This window comes from Bos taurus, chromosome 17, assembly GCF_002263795.3.
Source record: "Bos taurus isolate L1 Dominette 01449 registration number 42190680 breed Hereford chromosome 17, ARS-UCD2.0, whole genome shotgun sequence".
Taxonomy (NCBI): domain Eukaryota; kingdom Metazoa; phylum Chordata; class Mammalia; order Artiodactyla; family Bovidae; genus Bos; species Bos taurus.
This window is the reverse complement of record NC_037344.1, coordinates 67522005-67540866: the sequence shown is the minus strand read 5'-3', so window position 1 is coordinate 67540866 and position 18862 is coordinate 67522005. Positions and strand designations below refer to the sequence as shown.

The following is an 18862-nucleotide window of genomic DNA, read 5'->3' as shown; positions in this document are numbered from 1 at the left end:
GATGGCATCATCCTAATGACACCTATAAGGTAAGAGAGGAAAGCCAGTCAGGGAGCCTGAGTCAGGATCACAGAGGGTGGAGGTGATCCAGCTAGAGTTCAGGGAGAGGAGAACCTCAGCATGTGGAAGGCATATCACTTGTATCAGAGAAGCCAAGGAGAATGAGATTTGAGTCACTAAGAAGGTTTTTTGACCTTAGAGGCTTTCTGTGCATGTCTGAGGGAGAAGCCAATAGAACTTACGGAGATGGAGAAAAAGAGAAGATGGAGATGATGAGAAATCTTTGCCCTTTGGTGCTCAGCATGTACCAATATTTACCATCCACCTTGTAGTTGATTTAAAATAAAGCAAATAGAAATGATTTAGACTCTTTAGGTTTCTTATGAACAACAAAGAATCGCTTAGGTGTTTTCTAAGTATGTCTTAATTGTGAAAATAACGCTAATGTAAATTTTGCCTGAAAAAATGTTCATCTTGTCTTTTTTATGCTCAAAACAACAGTAGTTGCGTGATCATATTTCTGTAGCGTCTGGTTTTTTGGTAACCTTCTTTATGGTTCTTATTTTGGTAGTTTGGAGTCAAATCTGCTAGGCTGCAAAGTATGTCACTTGAGTCAGGACTCAGTTCAAGTCCTCTTTCTCTGATCGTCCCAGATCTTCTCACTCATGGGGGAGGCAGGCAGCAGTGCTTCTTGTTTTTCTTTGAGATAAGCTGCAGTTAGAGAAGTGAGAAGGGGGCGCATTAGAAAGATGGCTCCTCCCTCCCGTCCTTCCTTTTTTCTTTTTCTTCCTTTCTCTTTCTGGATGAAGGTGACCACTTTGCTTGCCACAATGCCCCTGAAACACATACAGAAGTGAACATATTTCAGAAACTACTTCCCATGCACAACAGTGTCAGAGCTGGTCTGTTTCTAGTATTGGGTCAGACATGAGAAATGAAAAGTATTTTTCAACAGGGCCTAGGGTGAAATACCTAATTATCTATGGAAAATAATTAAAAAATTTAAAATGTCTGTGCCTTTTGAGTCAAAAAGATGTTTGATATCTGGAAAGTAGCTTATTTGGGAAAGAAAGGGAAATGGGAGTTGTTTTATTTTATATTGGAATTATTTTATTTTATATTGGGATGTAGTTGATTAACAATGTCTTAGTGTCAGGTATACAGCAGTGATTCAGTTATATGAGTACATGCATCTATTCTTTTTCAAGTTCTTTTCCCATTTAGGTTATTATAAAATGTTGAGCAGAGTTCCTTGTGCTATACAGTAGGACCTTGTTGGTTATCTATTTTAAATATAGCAGTGTGGGACTCATGTTCATTAATTCATTCGCTCACTTAATCATTTATTCTTTTGCACAACAAATATTTCTCGAACATTAGTTATGTGACAGGCACTGTGCTATCATTTATGAATAAAGCTGGCATAGTTCCTGTCCTCATAGAGCTTATGGTTTTTCATTTACCAAGCTTATATTGAGATCTGCTCTGTGTCACATATTTATATTCATTTTCATATTTAATCATCTCCACAAACCTATGAGGTCAAGAGTATTAATTAATTTTACATATGAGAAAATCACAGCCCAGATAGATTTAAAAATTTCTTTATCTATTTGGTTTCAAGAGACCTGTAGCATAAAAGATTTAGTAAGATCTCATAAAATGATGTGGCTTCTTTTTTCCCCATGTTTTCAAACCAACGTGGGAGTCATGTGTTTTGGTAAAAGTTTGGTAGCTATCCTGGTGGGTATACACACAGTACAGCAAGATAATGGTCACCAAAAGCAGGACTCACAGCTGTTCTAATTCTAGGATTTAAGAAATATCATTTGAATAACTTTTATAAAAATTATGTTTATAAACTCTGACAATGTGAATCAAAAAATTCTAAATTCCCATAGGAAGATGGAGCAGTATTACATGTTGTATACATAACAAACACACATTGTACCTTAATTATATCGTATTCCTGATTACATTTTATGAATTAAGTAATTACTGTGAACACATGTAAAACACAATATCTTGAAAAATCTTGTAATATGTTTCTTTTGTAAGAGAAAAAAATTCTGTCATATGGCAGTAACTCTCTTTTACCTATTTTTCACATTGCAATTTTTATATGTTGGGTTTTCTTTAGGCAGAGAGAGGTCTAACTTTACAAGTAAAATGTTAGTAATTGTAGATAGTAATTAATTTACACTCATTGGGTATTTATCTTTGAACATCCACAGTATGATTTATGAGACTGCTTTCAAAATAGTCACTTAAGATACTAAGATACTGAAGGGTCCATAAGACCTCACAAAGAAGTTCTTGCTACAGCAATGTAATTCCATAACATTTGTGTTTTATGAAGTAGATTGGTATTTATGAGGTATACTATGAGGTAAATTGTTATTATTCCTTTTCACTGATGAGGTTCCAGAGATTAACGAATGTCTGTAACTCACCAAAGGTTGTGGAGTAAGAGGCAGAGTTGAGTCTAGACTTCCAGTCTCTGATTTGGTCCTCTGATCCTTCCATGAGGGAGCATTCCCCCTGGAATGGTGGGTGGATTCCAGAGGGAGCCATGCTGAGGTTACTTAGCCTAGGGCGAAAAGCCACACCCACCCTCCATCCAAAGGAAGATGAGAGAAGCACACAGGAGGGCTCTCGGCCACCGTGAGCGGCGGTCCCAGCCTGTGCTCCCCGGGAAGGACAGGCACCATCAATGGGGGAGCAGGCCTCTGTCCTCTTTCCCTGGAGGGTCTATTTTCTGTTGATTACTCGCACTGAACTACATACTTTGTGTATGTTATTTCATGTCATCTTCACTACAGAGCCTTGTGGTAGGCATAGAAGTAGAGGTACTGGCCCAGGATCGTACGGTTTATAAGCAGCAGAGGCAAGCTCCAAACCCAGGTTTACCTGCTGTCATCTGCGACAGCTCACAGCCTCCTCTGAACCCCATGCACTTAATTGAACTGTTAGTTCTTACTTGAGACTCATAGACGAGACTACACAGATTGTCAAAGTCTAGTTAAGATCCATGCTGTAGGAAGCCAAACCACACACCTCTGCTTTCCTTTCAAAACAGTTCCTATTCAGGTCATGAAAAGGGGAAAAATGTGTCCCACAGCCTGAAACAGATTTTTCTAGACATCTAAAAAAAAGTAACAAGAAAGTGCTTTCCCTGTTTGAAAGGAGAAATGAAAAATAGAGAGCGTCAACCAGAGCAGGAGGTTTTTCTGATCAAGCACCGGAGGACTCACAGAAAATGATTCAGGCCCTCATTACGGTGGTGACACACACATCCTGTGCTGCGCCCCACACCTATCAGTACCTAATAAATATTAATAATATTTATTCTCTCCTTTAGGTCAAGATTTGTCACCCTGCTTGTCTAGACATTGCCATTTAAAGGGAGCTGTGATTTGCTTACAGATACAGCACGTCTGTAAACATGTGAGCGGCGACGGACAGGGCAGTAAATCTTGGTCAGCGCTGCACTTTGGAGGGTTGCAGCCGAGGCTGCAGAACTGTGGTTGGAATAATGAAGTGGGTGCTCGCTGCCAGGTCCCAGGGTCTGTCTCCAGCAGGCAGAGCCTAGCAGTAAATTAGCTTATGTTTCAGCTTGGCAGTTGGCACTTGGTTCATTTGTAGATGCTAATTGTAATCTGATGTTATCAGCAGCAGGTAATTGAAATGGTCTTGATGAATTACTTAATTTCTTTTAATAGCTGAGTCTTCAAGAACTGAATAAAGAAGATAAGGTGATCAGGAGGAAAATACAACAGCTCCATCTTTCTAATTAGTGCTTGGAGGTTTTTTCTTCTTTACACAAATGATTATGAACATGTGAGGCTGAATAGGTTTATGTGTCAAAAGCCCCCATGGGGGCATTTCCCACTAGTCAGCCTAGTCCTGAGCATTGATAACACTTCTGTTAGGACTTCAGAAGGGAACATTTGAGTGATTACTTTGGAGAACATTGATTTCTGAACACGATTTCGTTTTCCCAGACTTCGGTGGGCACTGCCTTCCGGGGGTATTGCCACTTTGGCATTCACTGAGCCTTCAGCCCTTCTTGCATGGCTGTTCTGTGTGAGCAGTGCTACCTGGCACTATGCTGTGAGCAGGGGAGCCTCACAATGAGGTTTAGTCGCTGGCTCCTGCCACCCACACCTGGCGCTGGCACACCTGCCTGTCCCTGAGTCTTTCCATCTGTAGCAGCTCCTGTGTAGCCATTTGCTTTGCCAGCAATGGTGGGTGCAGATGTGACCCCAGGTCCTGCCATCTGTGCTGGACACTGCCTGTTGGACCTGTGCCACATGACTGTAGTGGGCTTTGCAGGGTATTTCTTGTAGAAACATTTGGCTCTGTTTTAGTCTCATGTTCATTCCTTAAGGAATCCATCTGTTTTGAGGTCAGTCTGGAGGAATTTACTTTTTGATTAATTTTTTGAGAAAATCAAAATAACAGTGGAAAAAGTTGAACATTTGAACTGGGTCTCTTAGCTAGACATTCAGATGACGTCTGTGGTTCTTCTTCATGGTGAGTTCCTGTTACAGGTGAAGATTCCAGGTCTCTAAGTCGCCAATACGATATTGGCAGTATTGCCTTCGATGGTTTATGCATTGCAGAGATACTGGTACTGTTCTACTTCTTGATCTGGGGTGGTAGTTACATGGCTGTGCTCACTTTTGAAAATTTGTTCAAATGTATGCTTAAAATTTCATACCTTTCTGACTGTATATTATACTTTAATTAAAGGTTTACTTTTAAAAACACATTGCTGTCTGTGGGCAGAGTAGAATTGGAATGTTATGCCTTTCTTGATCCTAATCCATGACCATGGCCTTCACCACCATACACCAAATCCCCAAACCCAGACCTCACTTCCATCTGAGACATCTGTTTATTCCTGCTCCCTAGACAGCTCCATCTGCCCCAAATAGGCCTCTGTCTTAAGTCTGTGACTTCATGAGTTGACTCTGGGTGGGCTCTTGGATGGGAGCAGAAGGACCAGCCCATGATTAGAAGCTTGAAATGTGCAGCCTTGACCTCCCCATCCTCCAAAGCTAGGAGAGTAACTAGAAATGGAGTTTTTAATAATAATTGATCACGCCTATATGAGAAAGCCTATAAAATCCTAATAGTAATCTGATATACATCATGAGAAACGCTGGGCTGGAAGAAGCACAAGCTGGAATCAAGATTGCCAGGAGAAATATCAATAACCTCAGATATGCAGATGACACCACCCTTATGGCAGAAAGTGAAGAGGAACTAAAAAGCCTCTTGATGAAAGTGAAAGAGGAGAGTGAAAAAGTTGGCTTAAAGCTCAACATTCAGAAAACGAAGATCATGGCATCTGGTCCCATCACTTCATGGCAAATAGATGGGGAAACAGTGGAAACAGTGTCAGGCTTTATTTTTTGGGGCTCCAAAATCACTGCAGATGGTGACTGCAGCCATGAAATTAAAAGATGCTTACTCCTTGGAAGGAAAGTTATGACCAACCTGGATAGCATATTAAAAAGCAGAGATATTACTTTGCCAACAAAGGTTCGTCTAGTCAAGGCTATGGTTTTTCCTGTGGTCATGTATGGATGTGAGAGTTGGACTGTGAAGAAAGCTGAGTGCCGAAGAATTGATGGTTTTGAACTGTGATGTTGGAGAAGACTCTTGAGAGTCCCTTGGACTGCAAGGAGGTCCAACCTGTCCATCCTAAAGGAGATCAGTCCTGGGTGTTCACTGGAAGGACTGATGCTAAAGCTGAAACTCCAGTACTTTGGCCACCTCATGCGAAGAGTTGACTCATTGGAAAAGACCCTGATGCTGGGAGGGATTGGGGGCAGGAGGAGAAAGGGACAACAGAAGATGAGATGGCTGGATGGCATCACCGACTCGATGGACATGAGTTTGAGTAAACTCGGGAGTTGGTGATAGACAGGGAGGCCTAGTGTGCTGCGTGTGATTCATGGGGTCGCAAAGAGTCGGACATGACTGAGCAACTGAACTGAACTGAACTGAATCTGATATAGGGGGTTCAAAGAGCTTTCATGTTGGGGAACACACCCACACCACACCACGGAGACTCCTCTGGAGAAGCTCCTGCGCTCAGGATCCTCCTAAGGTTGGCCCTGTGTTTCTCTTCATCTGTCTGTTCAGCTGTATCCTTTATCATGCCCTTTAATAAACTGGTGTTTGTGTTTCCCTGAGTTCTGTGAGCTTCTCTAGCCAATAGTCAACCCTGAGGAGGAGGTTGTAGGAACCTCCTGTGTATAGCCTGTTGGTCAGAAGCACAGAGGTTAAGACTGGTATCTGAAGTGGGAGTGGGGTGGTCTTGTGAGATTGAGCCCCTACCTGTGGGATCTGACGCCAGCTCCTGGTAAACAGGGTCAGAATTGAGTTGAATCCTAGGACACCCAGCTGGTGTCTAAGACTCACTTGTTACCTGGGGACATCCCCTAACACCAAGCTTGATGACCAGCAGTGTTGGAATGAAATGTTCTGTGCAAGTGTACAGGAGACTTGGGGAGAGAGAGACAGTGGGAAGAACTGTTTTTTTCCTAGACAGGAAGGCAAACACTGAGACTTTTTCATATATACACCTAGCATATATATTTTTCAATAACCCTAAACATTCAGAAAGTATTTCTTGAGCACCTACTATGTGCCAGAAACTGTTGCCAGTGGCTGTGTGGTAGATAAAACAAGCATTTTAAGTGCTTAAAGGAGGGGTACTGAGTGACTTCAGAAATTATTATATGGGGTGCAATTTTAATTGAGGTAGGGGGTGCCAGAAAACTCTTCCCTAAGGAACTGGCCCCAGTTGGTGTTTCTAATGCTGTTTTCTGTCACCCTACCCCTCACTCACTCCTCCGAACCTCTGCACTCGGTCTTTCCTTTACGGTTTTCCTCACGCCACTTCTTCTGCCCTGAGTAGTCCTTCTCCTTCTGTCAAGGCTTTGAAGTCTTGCTTATTCATTCAGACTTCAGTCAAATGTCATATTACCTTAAGCCTCTCAGACTCTTCCAGGAAATTTAGTGTTCATCTGTGATCTAACATTTTGTATATGGCACTTGTTAAGCATAATTATTTACCAACTAAATCATAAATGCCAAGAATGGACAGGATAGGTTTCTTAGGTTTTTTTTGTGGTCTTATTCCCTATTAGCTAGTAAGTGGCCACACCAAATATGTATCTTGAATAGATACGGATGATAAGAGCCAAGCACTGTGGGAAATTCCAAGAACTAATTACTGAAGTCTGGGGGTCAAGTGCTTACTGACCTCTTTCATAGCGACTGTGTTCATCCATCGTGCCTTGCTGCTTTAAGTCAAGGTATAATTCCCGCTGCTTCTGATCCCATAGCACAGGTGGACTAGTCCTGGGAGCGATGGCAGGTTCTGTACATTTTATACTGGATTTTCAAATTCCCATTGGTGTAAATAATCTCTGAAACTCTCTACTACTTTAAAAAACAGAAATTCTTTTATTTTTTTCCCTGGAAAGACAATGTATATGGAAGCTGGAACTTGATCCTAAGGGCTTTTAAATGAACCAAAACTATAATCAGCTTGAGAAATAGTTAAACCAGCAGGTGGTGATTAGGTTTTATGATACCATTTTAATTTTCCTCGCTATGGTCAGTAGGAATACTGAATTGAGCAGATATTTCTTTCTTTTACATAGTCTTTTGCCCTATGATAATTGAGACAGTCTGAGAAGCAGGCAAACTAATAGATTAACCTTTCTGGATTTTTATCCAAGTAGTATACAAAGCATGGTTAAAATAAGGCCTTCTGTGCAGGTTTGAAGAGCCCTAATATTTATTACTTCTGAACAAGAAAATCACTAAGATATCACACTCTCTCTACTTTTAAGTGTATAACTTTACAGTTTATTCTCCTCTGCACTTATCATCTAGTCTTAGGAAACTAATACTAGTTTCACTTTTTAGGTATTCAAATAACAGGTTCCATAGAGAATATATGAAAGGCCTTTGTGATCTTTTCAGCACACCTGTGAAGTGGCTTAAAAGTCATGATAACAATAAGTCATTTCACTTTTGGAATGCCTCCAGTGTTGCTAACACTTTTTTTGTTGGGGGTAGCTTTCTCTGCAGGTTCATTGTTTCATTTTAAAATTCAGAAAGATAGTGCTTATTATTCTCATTTAGAAGTAAAAAAAACTGAAGAACAGAGAGATTTGTTAAAGGTCCCACAGCAAGTGTGTGAGATTTGAGCCCGGAGCCCTCTGGATCTAAAGTCCATGATCTTTATAATACAGTGTCATGTGGCCTGCCTCTATAAAGAGAGTGGCTACAATTATTTACGGAAAGGGAGAGCTCTTGCATTTTTAAGTAGCTAGGACCAGTTGACATTTTAACTGGAAAAAAACTGGAAATGAGCATTTTTTTAAAAACCACAGCTTCTTTTCATTCTCATTCACTTATCCCCACTTCATGCCAGGCACACACAGGTACACCTTCAGACTGACACCAGGCATGCATGTGGCTACTCATAGACCACAACCTGAACTCACTTCTGTTTCCCAGCATGAAATCCACAAGAGGCTCAAGTGTTTAAGACTCTTTTCAGCATAATTAGTAATTTCACGGTGCCTTCAAAAAGTAGCTTTCATCGAGAACCATTTTCAGCATGTCGTTCCAGAAATTCTTCTTAAGGCTCTCTCTGACACAGCAGAAAATGCATTTGTTGAATTGGATTAAAGCCGAAATGCAACTTTTAGTTGGTATTGCTGACTCAGCCTGTCCCCATTTGACTTTCAAACAGCTTTGTTAGCTCCTGAATACAGGCTCTCAGTTTTCAAGGGATTTCAAAAAGTAGTCCTTTCTGCCCTCCTTTGAAGAGTTAAGTTACTCTGGGAAGCGAACACTTTCATTTTCCAGTAAAAATTGCATTGGTGCCATTTAGAATATTTCCAAGAGCAATTAAAAAGTGAAGTAAATGCTTTGTTGTTATCTGTCCAATGTGCTTGTAAAGCAAGCCCTCATCAGAACGGCCCCAGTGGCAAAAAAAAAGTAACAGATTTGTGTTCCTGAGCCAGAATGTGAGAATTGGCCACTTATTTGAAACAACAGCAGTTCTCTGAGTTTCCCTGATTCCAAAGGAAGGTCCCATCAAATCCATTATTTAATACCGAGTAAGACAGAGACAGCTTATACCATGGCCCAGCTGTTGGAGTGCTCTGAAGGGAGGGATAATATGCTCTGTACTCAGTAAGCAGAAGGTAATGGACTCAAAGTTGTCAAGCCCTGCACAACAAGGGGAGATCTGGAGTTTAACCAGAAATTTCAGACTGTCAACCTTAACAAAACAGATGGTGTTCTTCAGTTCGTGGCACCATCCGGCGAGCTGGCATGTCTGCCTTGACAACTCCTGGTACTTCTTAAATGCCTGATGGAGAAAGACATTCTCTTTGTCATCAGTGAGGAACTCATGCTACTTTGTGTGTGACAAAGGGAATAAGAAGCACCTATATGCTGAATCTTTCAGTGAACACTTTTGTGATCTTTATCCCCTGCTCCCATTCTGACCTCCAGGGCTGTGGCACTCTGCATAGGAATCCTTTGGGACTGTTCTTTTTCTTTCTCCTTGTGATGTAGAAGCCACTCAGCTCATATGCTGATTTCTCTCCATTTTAATCACTAAGAAGCCCCACTCACAAGTGGCTCCCCTTCTCTGCCAATATGATGGCTTTTACAGTGTTGTAAAGCTAGGGTGACTATAGAATTTATCACCGAGCCAGTCTAGGATATAGGGTATCGAGTCACCCTATGTCTGGCATACATGTAAAGAACCTGACTGCTGAAATCAGATGTCCTGGCATGGGATCCCAGCTATGCCACTTAATGACTTTGTGACCTTGGACAAGATGTTTAGTTGTCCTCTGCCTCAGTTTCTTCATCTGTGAAATGGGCATCTCCCAAGATGGCTATGAGGACTGAATGAGTTAATATGTGTAAAGCCTTTGGAACAATGCCTAACACATAATATTCAAAATTGTTTTCATCATTGTCATCATCATAACTTTATATCATGTGTGGGAAGATGCTAAAAGAAAGATGAAAATGCTACTGAAATACATAGTATTTCTTACCCTTCAGAATATTCTGATCTACTATAAGTTGAAGGTGGTTATCAGGGGCCAGCAATCCATGTTGTTCTTTGATCTCTTCATCTCTTTTTTTCCCCCCAACTTTTTGGAGATCTAACTGATATTTAACATTGTATAGGTTTAAGGTGGATTGTGTCATTATTTGATACATATGTACATTGCAAAATACTTCACCACAGTAAGGTTAGTTAACATACCCTCCACCACACATAATTACCATTTTGTTGTTGTTGTGAGGTCATTAAAGCCCTACTCTCCTAGTGAGTTTCAAGTATACAATAGAGTATTGTTAACTTTAGTCATCAAGCTGTACATTAGATCCCCCGAACTTATTCATCTTATAACTTAAAGCTTGTACCCTTGGACCAACATCTCCCCATGCACCCCACTCTTCAGACACTGGTAACCATCAGTATACTGTTTCTAGGAGTCTCATCTAAACCAGAACATTGACTGAGGAGAGCTGGCCCCAGATTCTAACTCTGCTGCACTGTTTACTCATTTTTGGAGTTAAGTCATTCAGTTTTGAACACCAAGAAAGGAAACACACAAACCAGCCTGATAAGCTCATGTTCTGTGGCTCAGAGATTGGCTGAACTGAGAGGGCCCCAAACTGAGCTCTGGGCCTCAACTTTGTTTGGCAAGTTGCTTTCCCTTCCTGAGCTTTAATTTTCTCACATGCAAAAAGAAAAAAGCACCATATAATATCTTTGTTCTTTACAAGATGGTTTCTAGGCTCAAAATGTGAATGTGAAAATGCTTTGATGAGTGTTAGCTCAGGTGGCTCAGTGGTAAAGAATCTGCCTGCAATGCAAGAGACACGAGTTCAATCCCTGAATTGGGAAGATCCCCCTGGAGAAGGAAATGGCAACCCACTCCAGTATTCTTGCCTGGAGAATCCCATGGACAGAGGAGCTTGGCAGGCTACAGTCCATGGAGTCACAAAGAGTTGAATACAACTGAGTGACTGAGCACACATTCACAGGTACTAAATAGGAGTCCCATCATGTGACTCAACTGAGACCCTAGTAGTTAGTGTGGGGTTTTTTGTCTAGTGTTACCGTGTAAGAAAAAGGTCATCCTGTGGCAGGAGCTTTAAGGAGCGTATTTTCTTGTGAGGCCACAGCCAGAGGTCGGCAGAGCATGGCTCTGAAGTGAGGCGAACCTGAGCTCAGCCCACCTCAAAGCTGTGCCCTTTCAGATGACTTAAACTTTCTGACCCTCCAGTTCCATCCTGAGGTGTTGTGAGGCGACCGCACTTGTAAGGTGGCTTCCCGGAGCCACACGGGTGCTCTGTGGCACCCTCGTGATCCCCTGTGCCCGACGCGCAGGGACTGCTCTGTGTGTTGGCTTCCTGCAGGCTGTGGGCCGCCCTCTGATGCATTTGTATTCCCAGGGCTTAGTGCTAGCTTGTTAATCTTTGATGCTGCATGAATTAATGAGTAGTGCTTAGCACATAGCAAGCACTCAGTAAATGGTACCACTGTTAGTATGCTCCAAAGAGATTTGTCTCTTTTAAAAATCAGCTTACAGATGTCTCCACTCATCTCAATTAGCTGGATGTTAAAATGCAGACTTGGGTAAGGAATGACCATAGCACAGCAATTTTTGGCTTTCCAGAAGGTTTTTACCAAAGAAAGACAACTGCCAGTTGTTTTGTAATGGTAAACCCAGATTTTCGAAACTCTGACCAGCACTCTCAGCTCATAGTCTTGAAAGAACTTGAAGGTATACCTGGTAGATTTCCAAACCATCTATTAAGCCTGGTAAAGCCATGGCTTTCTGGGATTCTCAGTGGGGAGGGAGACTGGCAGCCAGGAGACAGAAAAACCTGAGCCTTGGTGTCAGACCAGACTGGGTTTGAATCATAGCTCTGCCATTTATGAACTGTGTGGCTTTGGGAAAGTTATATAACCTCTTCAGACTTCAATTTCTTCATCTGAAACAAGGAGTTAAGAGTAGAGCCTGCAGGGTGGGGCCAGGGGTAGAGTGCCTGTGAGGATTCAATGAGCCGATGTGTGTGGAGCGCTGCGCAGTGTACCTGGTACACAGCGCAGGCTCAGATCGTGGCTGGCGTTGTGCTGAGGGTGCCTGCTCCTCGGGGCCCTGCTGGCGCCACTGGCTGTGTTTCCCTTCTTTCTTCCCTACTCCTTTCCCTCCTCCTCGGAGTGATGTCAAGGCTCTGGGGACATTTAAAGCAGTTCTTCTCTGTAGAAGACTTGAAGATTCCTCACCTAGACAGATGATTGGAGCTAGTTTCTGTTGTGCTCTGGGATTTGCGAGAAGAAAAGTTTCCTCCTATCCTGGTGAAAAAATAACTTTCTTCCCTTATATGGCTTTAAACTTGTGCTGAGCCCCTTTTTCCTGTTTTCACATTTTAGACCTTCTATGTGATCTTGAACAGCATTTTGTTTTCTTCTGAGTATGTTTGTAATAATTGCAGAAGCAGGGCTGCTTTCCGGCTGCCTCTGTGCTGGGGCTTCCCCTTCCCTTCCTCTGTTCTCCCTCATCCACAGTGCACCTTGAGGAACGAGTCGCACCAAATGCTGCCAAGGAAGAGCAGTCCTGACTAAGAAACATGCTTGCCTGTGTTTGCTCTCATGCTCATTACTCCTTTTGGGGTATATGCACATATACATACATATGTACACATACATACCTATGCCAGTGCTCTCAAGTTATATTTGAGAAGAAAGAATCCTTAGAATCACATTGGGAATGGTTGCTAAGCATGATCCAGCTGACTTTCCAGTTCTTTATTTCTAAAGTATTTCAGTGCTATGTTCTTTTTGGCTTTTTCTTATTATGAACATTGACCCACAGAGACAGTTTTTTATTTCATTAATTTATCCATTTACCCATCTATTCACCCATTCTTTCATCCATCTGTCCATGAAATAATTTTTGAACACCTCCCTGCCTAAGGCACCATTCTGCAAGATGAAACCTAGTGGCTTGGGAGTGAAGAGACGGGGTTTTAGTTCTGGCTCTGTCATTAACTCAGTTTCCACAGAAAGGAGAAGTAACATGGTAATTCAGAGAGCTCTTTCCCTCTGACATTTTGTAATATATCTCCAAAGAAAAGTCGACCACTGCCTGGGTGCTGTGATTGAAGGACATTTCACACCTCTTGAGAATCATGAAAAATGTACAGATGGCTCTGTTGTGTGTTTAAGCACTTTAATTTATGTCAATATTCAAGCTTTCTCTGCAAAGCTCACTTTATTCTGGGGAGTCTCATGGTGGTCATGGTGTTTATAAACGACAGTATGCCCATCATATCATTTTTGGCTTGTCTGATGGTTTCCCGCATGTTACATTTCGATTTTGTAAAACCATTAACAATGGCGGACAAGGAATGTCAGCAAAGTCCAATCCTGATTTCCCTTCTTTGCCTTTCTTTTGTTCTGTTTTTATGGCTCCAGTAACAGGAATTTTATTACAGCAGTTTGTGTCCTCAGCTCTTTTGCTGAGGCTCTGCATAATTTATGATCTAGATTCCAAAATGTTAGTGAATTGCTCCACCAGAAATAATGGAATGTGACAGCAATGGATTCCACATTCTTGGCCCAAATATTTGTGTCTGTGGTTTACAAGTCATTTCAGACCACGATTGCTACACTGCTCAAGCTGTTACTGAGAATGAATTCTGACAAAAGAAGAGAATTGAGGCAATTATAAAAACACCAAATGGTGCAGCAGCGTTGTGCTTACGAGTATCAGGAAGAAGCGCATATCTCCCTCCCTCCATGGTTCACCCCTCGATTCTCGGCCCCACTGCTGAATATTAGATATGTGATTTGGATCTCAGAGTATCTCTTTTGTGGAAGGCATGCACGGTGGGTGAACCACGTTTACGGTGCACTCATTCTGCCTCAGTAGAGTGGGTGTGTGCCCTAATGATGCCTCTTGGAGGCGTGTCTTCCTTTTTAAGTTTTACCTTCCCAGGATGATGACCCCAGAGCTCCATAATCTCTTTAATTCCTTTTTGTTGAAATTATTTTTATTAGATATTATTAGCTATTTCATAAAGATCTGGAAATAGAGCCTGTGTTAAATGTAAAAGTATTTTAAATGACCAAAAATTGCAGTTACTTTAGAAGTTCTGAAGAGATTCTTTCGGTATAATACATGAATCCCTTGCTCCCATGTTGATGTGGCTTTTGTTGGTGAGTCAGGATAAGTTTAGTAAGAAGGATCTGTAAGAAGGATCTGGGAGGTTTTTTTTGGTATAAAATTGTCCTTTGTATGGAAAAGTAAGATAGAAATCATCTTAGCAGATTGGTCGACTCTTGATGTATAGTGATTCCTGTGACGAAAGACACAGGTGTGTGGACAGGAGCTGGCACGGGGGTAAGGTGTCCTCTTCTCGTAGGACACAGAAGCTCTTTTCTGTGGAGAGAGGTTGGTGAGTTGTGTCCATAGTCAGTTGGAACCCGTACTCTATGACCTTACCACCCAGAGCACGGACAGAACAGTGAAACAGAATGTGTACATGTGGATGTATATACGTGTCTGCTTTCTTACTATACCCTCCAGTGAGTTGTGATGAAAAACACAAGCATTTAGGTTAGTTTGTTCTTTGTCTAATATTTAGTGAGCACCACATCTCAGGTATTATTCTAGGCACTGGAGATGAAACAGTGACTACAACAACAACAACAAATCTCTGCTTAGCTTATATTCCAGTATAGGAGAAGTGGTTTTAAATAAATAAGTACTGTGAAGGAAATAAGCTGGGGAGGGGGTGTAGAAAATGACAGCAAATGGATGGAGAGGAAGGAGGGAGTCACGTGCCAGCCGGGGTATTTTAGGTGGCGAGGTCAAAGAAGACCTCTGTGAGGGGCTGACATTTGCAGAGAAACCTGAGTGAAGCAGAGTGAACTTCAGAGTGAGCCAAACTTGGGTTTGAATTCCATCATTGTAACTTGCTCACTGTTAGACCTCTCTTAAGTCAGTTCCTTCGTCTTGCTTGCATGAATGTATTTGGTGTTTATTGATTCTATTCTCCTTTTCGTCTTCTTTTGCACTTGAAAATTAAATACAGCTTTGTGTTCTCTGACCATGAGGATTAACCCAGGATTTACAGTATCTAGAGGAATCATCACTGGGCCTCCCCAGTGGCTCAGCGGTAAAGAATCTGCCTGTAGACAAATGGATAAGGAAGTGATGGTACATATACACTGTGGAATATTACTCAGCCATAAAAAGGAACATGTTTGAGTCAGTTCTAATGAGGTAGATGAAGCTGGAGACTATTATACAGAGTGAAGTAAGTCAGAGAAACAAATACTGTATATTAATATGCATATATATGGAATTTAGAAAGGTGGTAACGACAACCTACGTGCAAGGTAGCAAAAAAGACACAGATATAAAGAACAGACTTTCAGACTCTTTGGGAGTAGGCGAGGGTGGGATGATATGAGAGAATAGCATTGAAACATGTACATTACTGTGTAAAACAATGACCAGTGCAAGTTTGATGCAAGAAGCAGGGCACTCAAAGCTGGTGCTCTGGGAAAACCCAGAGGGATGGGGTGGGGAGGGAGGTGGGAGGGTGGTTCAGGATGGGGGGACACATGAGCACCTGTGGCTGATTCATGTCAATATATGGCAAAAACGATCACAGTATTGTAAAGTAATTATCCTCCAATTAAAAAAAAAAGAATCCGTCTGCAATACAAGAGACCTGGGTTCGATCCCTGGGTTGGGAAGATCCCCTGGAGATGGGAAAGGCAACTCGCTCCAGTATTCTTGCCTGGAGAAGCCCATGGACAGAGGAGCCTGGCAGGCTACAGTCCATGAGGTTGCAAAGAATTGGACACACACACGCATGTGTAAAATTTTCCAATTAAAATTTAAGAATCTGATCTGAAAAAATGTTTTCCTAATTTATTAATTTATATGAATAAATATCCAAAGGACTTGGAAAAATTAATTACAATTAATCACAATTTAAGTGATCTTTGCCTTTATTGAGAAGAAGAAGATTAAATGAAATTGGCCATCTCTGAAAAGTCCAGACCCATGGGTACATTACACTACATGCCTGCAGTCCCATAAAACTCTGCTGGAGGAGTTTTAATAGGATAGAGATCTTAACTTCTTAGAACTCTACATGGGACAGTGGGTGGCATGAATGTTGACCTAAGTGGGAAGTGACAGAAAAGTTCTCCAGTTAAAGTTTCTAATGTGGTGTGTTCCGGAGACTGTGATCTGAGTGGGATTGATGTGGACAGCATTACTGTCAGTTCACAGCAACATTACAGGTTTCTTTAGAGAAGGAATCTGCTGGGACCTTATTAGTTCTAGAGCCACTAGCTGCTCTGGGGAGAGATACAGAGACACATCAGCCTCTAGGCTGTGTCTGTTTTGCATCAAGTTTCCTCTCAGAGAGCAATAAAGCACACAGCTCTGTCCTGGCAAGACTTCTGGCTGGAGGAGCCCCTGAATCCAGAGCATTTGGTCATCATGGTCCATTGCTGTAATACTCTGTATTTGTACAGTGCTTCATGAATTGCTTCATTTTGTTCCCATTAACAACCCTGCAGAGACTCAGGGCAGACCCTCTTGCCCTGGTTGGTGGAGAATTCACATGTCCAAGATCACCCAAGAAGCCAGGACTACACCCAGATTCAAGCTTATGGAAGCTTCCCCAGGGCCACCATGCAGGGGAGGACCACCCTCCTTGGTACGGGAGCTGCTGACCTATGGCAGGTCCTTCTAAGGAGTGAGTCCTCCGGGGTTATATCTGTGTGGTGGTCGTGGGGCTGTGCGGTAGGTGAGCGAGGCGAACACAGAAAGGAGGTCTGGCTCAAGGCCTGAAAGCAGAGAGAACCCTGCAGGGGAGACAGCACCTGAGAGTGGAGCACGCGTCCCTGGAAGCTGAGGATCCCAGGTTTCCGAGCTGGAGAGGGGCTGTATCATCCAGTGCCCTTAATGTTTAGAGAAGCAAAGCAAAGCAAAGCAGAACCGCAGCTCAGGGGAGTGGAACAGTTTAAATCGCAGAGCTGGTTTGAGGCCAAGCAGTGTGAGAGCCTGGTACTTCTAACGCTTGGGCAAACAGATTTCTTAGTATTTTCCTTCCTCATATCGGACTTCCTTGCCTTAATCCCTTTCTACAACGGAAAGCCCTTTAATTTTTGAGTTTCATATTTTAAGATTGTTCATCCAGTGCTCATGGTTCCTAGAAGTCCTGATGAAAATGTCTTTAATTGAAATGAGCAGTGATTAAGGTCACCCTATCCTTGTTACTGTGGGTTTATCCTCCTTACCACCGTCTCCTCGATTCGTGAATGTGCCACAGAGCTGACTGGGGACTGGAGGCAGTTGCTCACTGCACAGAGCCGTGTTTTGTTTTCTGGTGTTTCTTGTGTCTCGGGGTGGCGGTCTTGTTTCTTTCCGTGTTTCTTCTCCCTTCCAGGCTGTGAGCTCCTTGAAGGCCTGGTAGCGGGCCTCTGGAGCCTGAGGATACTGTGTGTGTGGCTCTCAGAAAGCGTCGCGGAGCGTGCTTGTTCTGGTAGCAGGTTAGCACAGCGTCTCCCTCAGTCCCTCAACTCCCCCCCTCAAACTCAGGACGAAGGCAATGGTTTTTTAATCCTAATAGTTAACAGACAGGAAACAGTGCAGCCTCATGATTCATGCTTATGTTTGTTTTCTTAAGTATCTGTATTTTCAGAAGTACTGGTCATTGTTATTCTTTGTTCATTTGAACTATCCGCTGTTTTTGTTTGTATCTTTGGGAGTTCATTTCAACGATATTGATTTCCTCTTAATGAAATAGAAGCCACCTCAGATCTTTCTTGCATATTGAGTTATGTTTTGGTGTTTAGGAGAGAGAACGCCACCTAATGATGAAGAGTTCAGGCTGTGGAGTCGGAGGGGCACAGGGTTGCTCATATCCTGCTTGTGAGGTTATCTCTGGGCAAGTTGTTAGGCCTTGGTAAGTCTTGGGATTTTCCCAAGCTGTTGAAGCCAAAGCTGCTTTGACAAAATCAATGTCATCACAGTTCAGAAGAGCAGTGAGGCCTGGGTTGTCTCCTGTGATCACCATGCAGATGCACAGCTGGGCTTCTGCCAGAGCAGGAGTCGTCGTGGTGACACTGGGTAGGAGGAAGGATACAGAAGAACAGACTTTCAGCTCTCTTATTTGATTGGTTATTAAAACTTCCCTCATGCAAATACTTATAAACATTCTTCCAGTGTTTTTAAAAATTTGTGGCAGAAAGAGATTTATCAGAGCATTTGAAGGGTTTTGGATCTCATTTCCCAAAAGTCTAGCAGTACATCCCTTTACCCTTTATTTATAAAAGCAGAGAGTTCTGACAGTTTTTGTCCATATCTTGAGATCCTAGTGATTTCTTTGTCAAATATTTGTTTGATCCAGACTCTGGCTGGTTCATACTATAGTTTATTCCACAGACTGAGTTGGAAAGTGTTTAAGGAGAGTGGGGGTTTAAAACGTGTCCATAGATTCACTGACACTTCTCCCTTCCAAAGTAGAGCCTTAACCGCCTTCCCTGGAATGTGGACCAGACTTAATAACCCTTCTGAAGAATAGAACGTGAGAGAAGTGATGCTATATGACTTCTGTGGCAAGGTTATAGAAAGAATACAGCGTCTGCGTGGCTCCTTCCTTCTTGCAGCACTCACTTGTGGGAGAACTCAGCTGCCTTACTGTGAGGATGCTCATACTTAACCTCTCAGGGGACAGACATGGGTGTTCT

General features: G+C 42.4%; 1 protein-coding gene across 6 annotated transcripts in view; it reads left to right on the top strand.

The window, feature by feature from the left end:
• Positions 1-18862, top strand: part of TTC28 (tetratricopeptide repeat domain 28) — a 579079-nt gene that overhangs the window by 432160 nt on the left and 128057 nt on the right. The gene's annotated exons all lie outside the window — the stretch shown is intronic.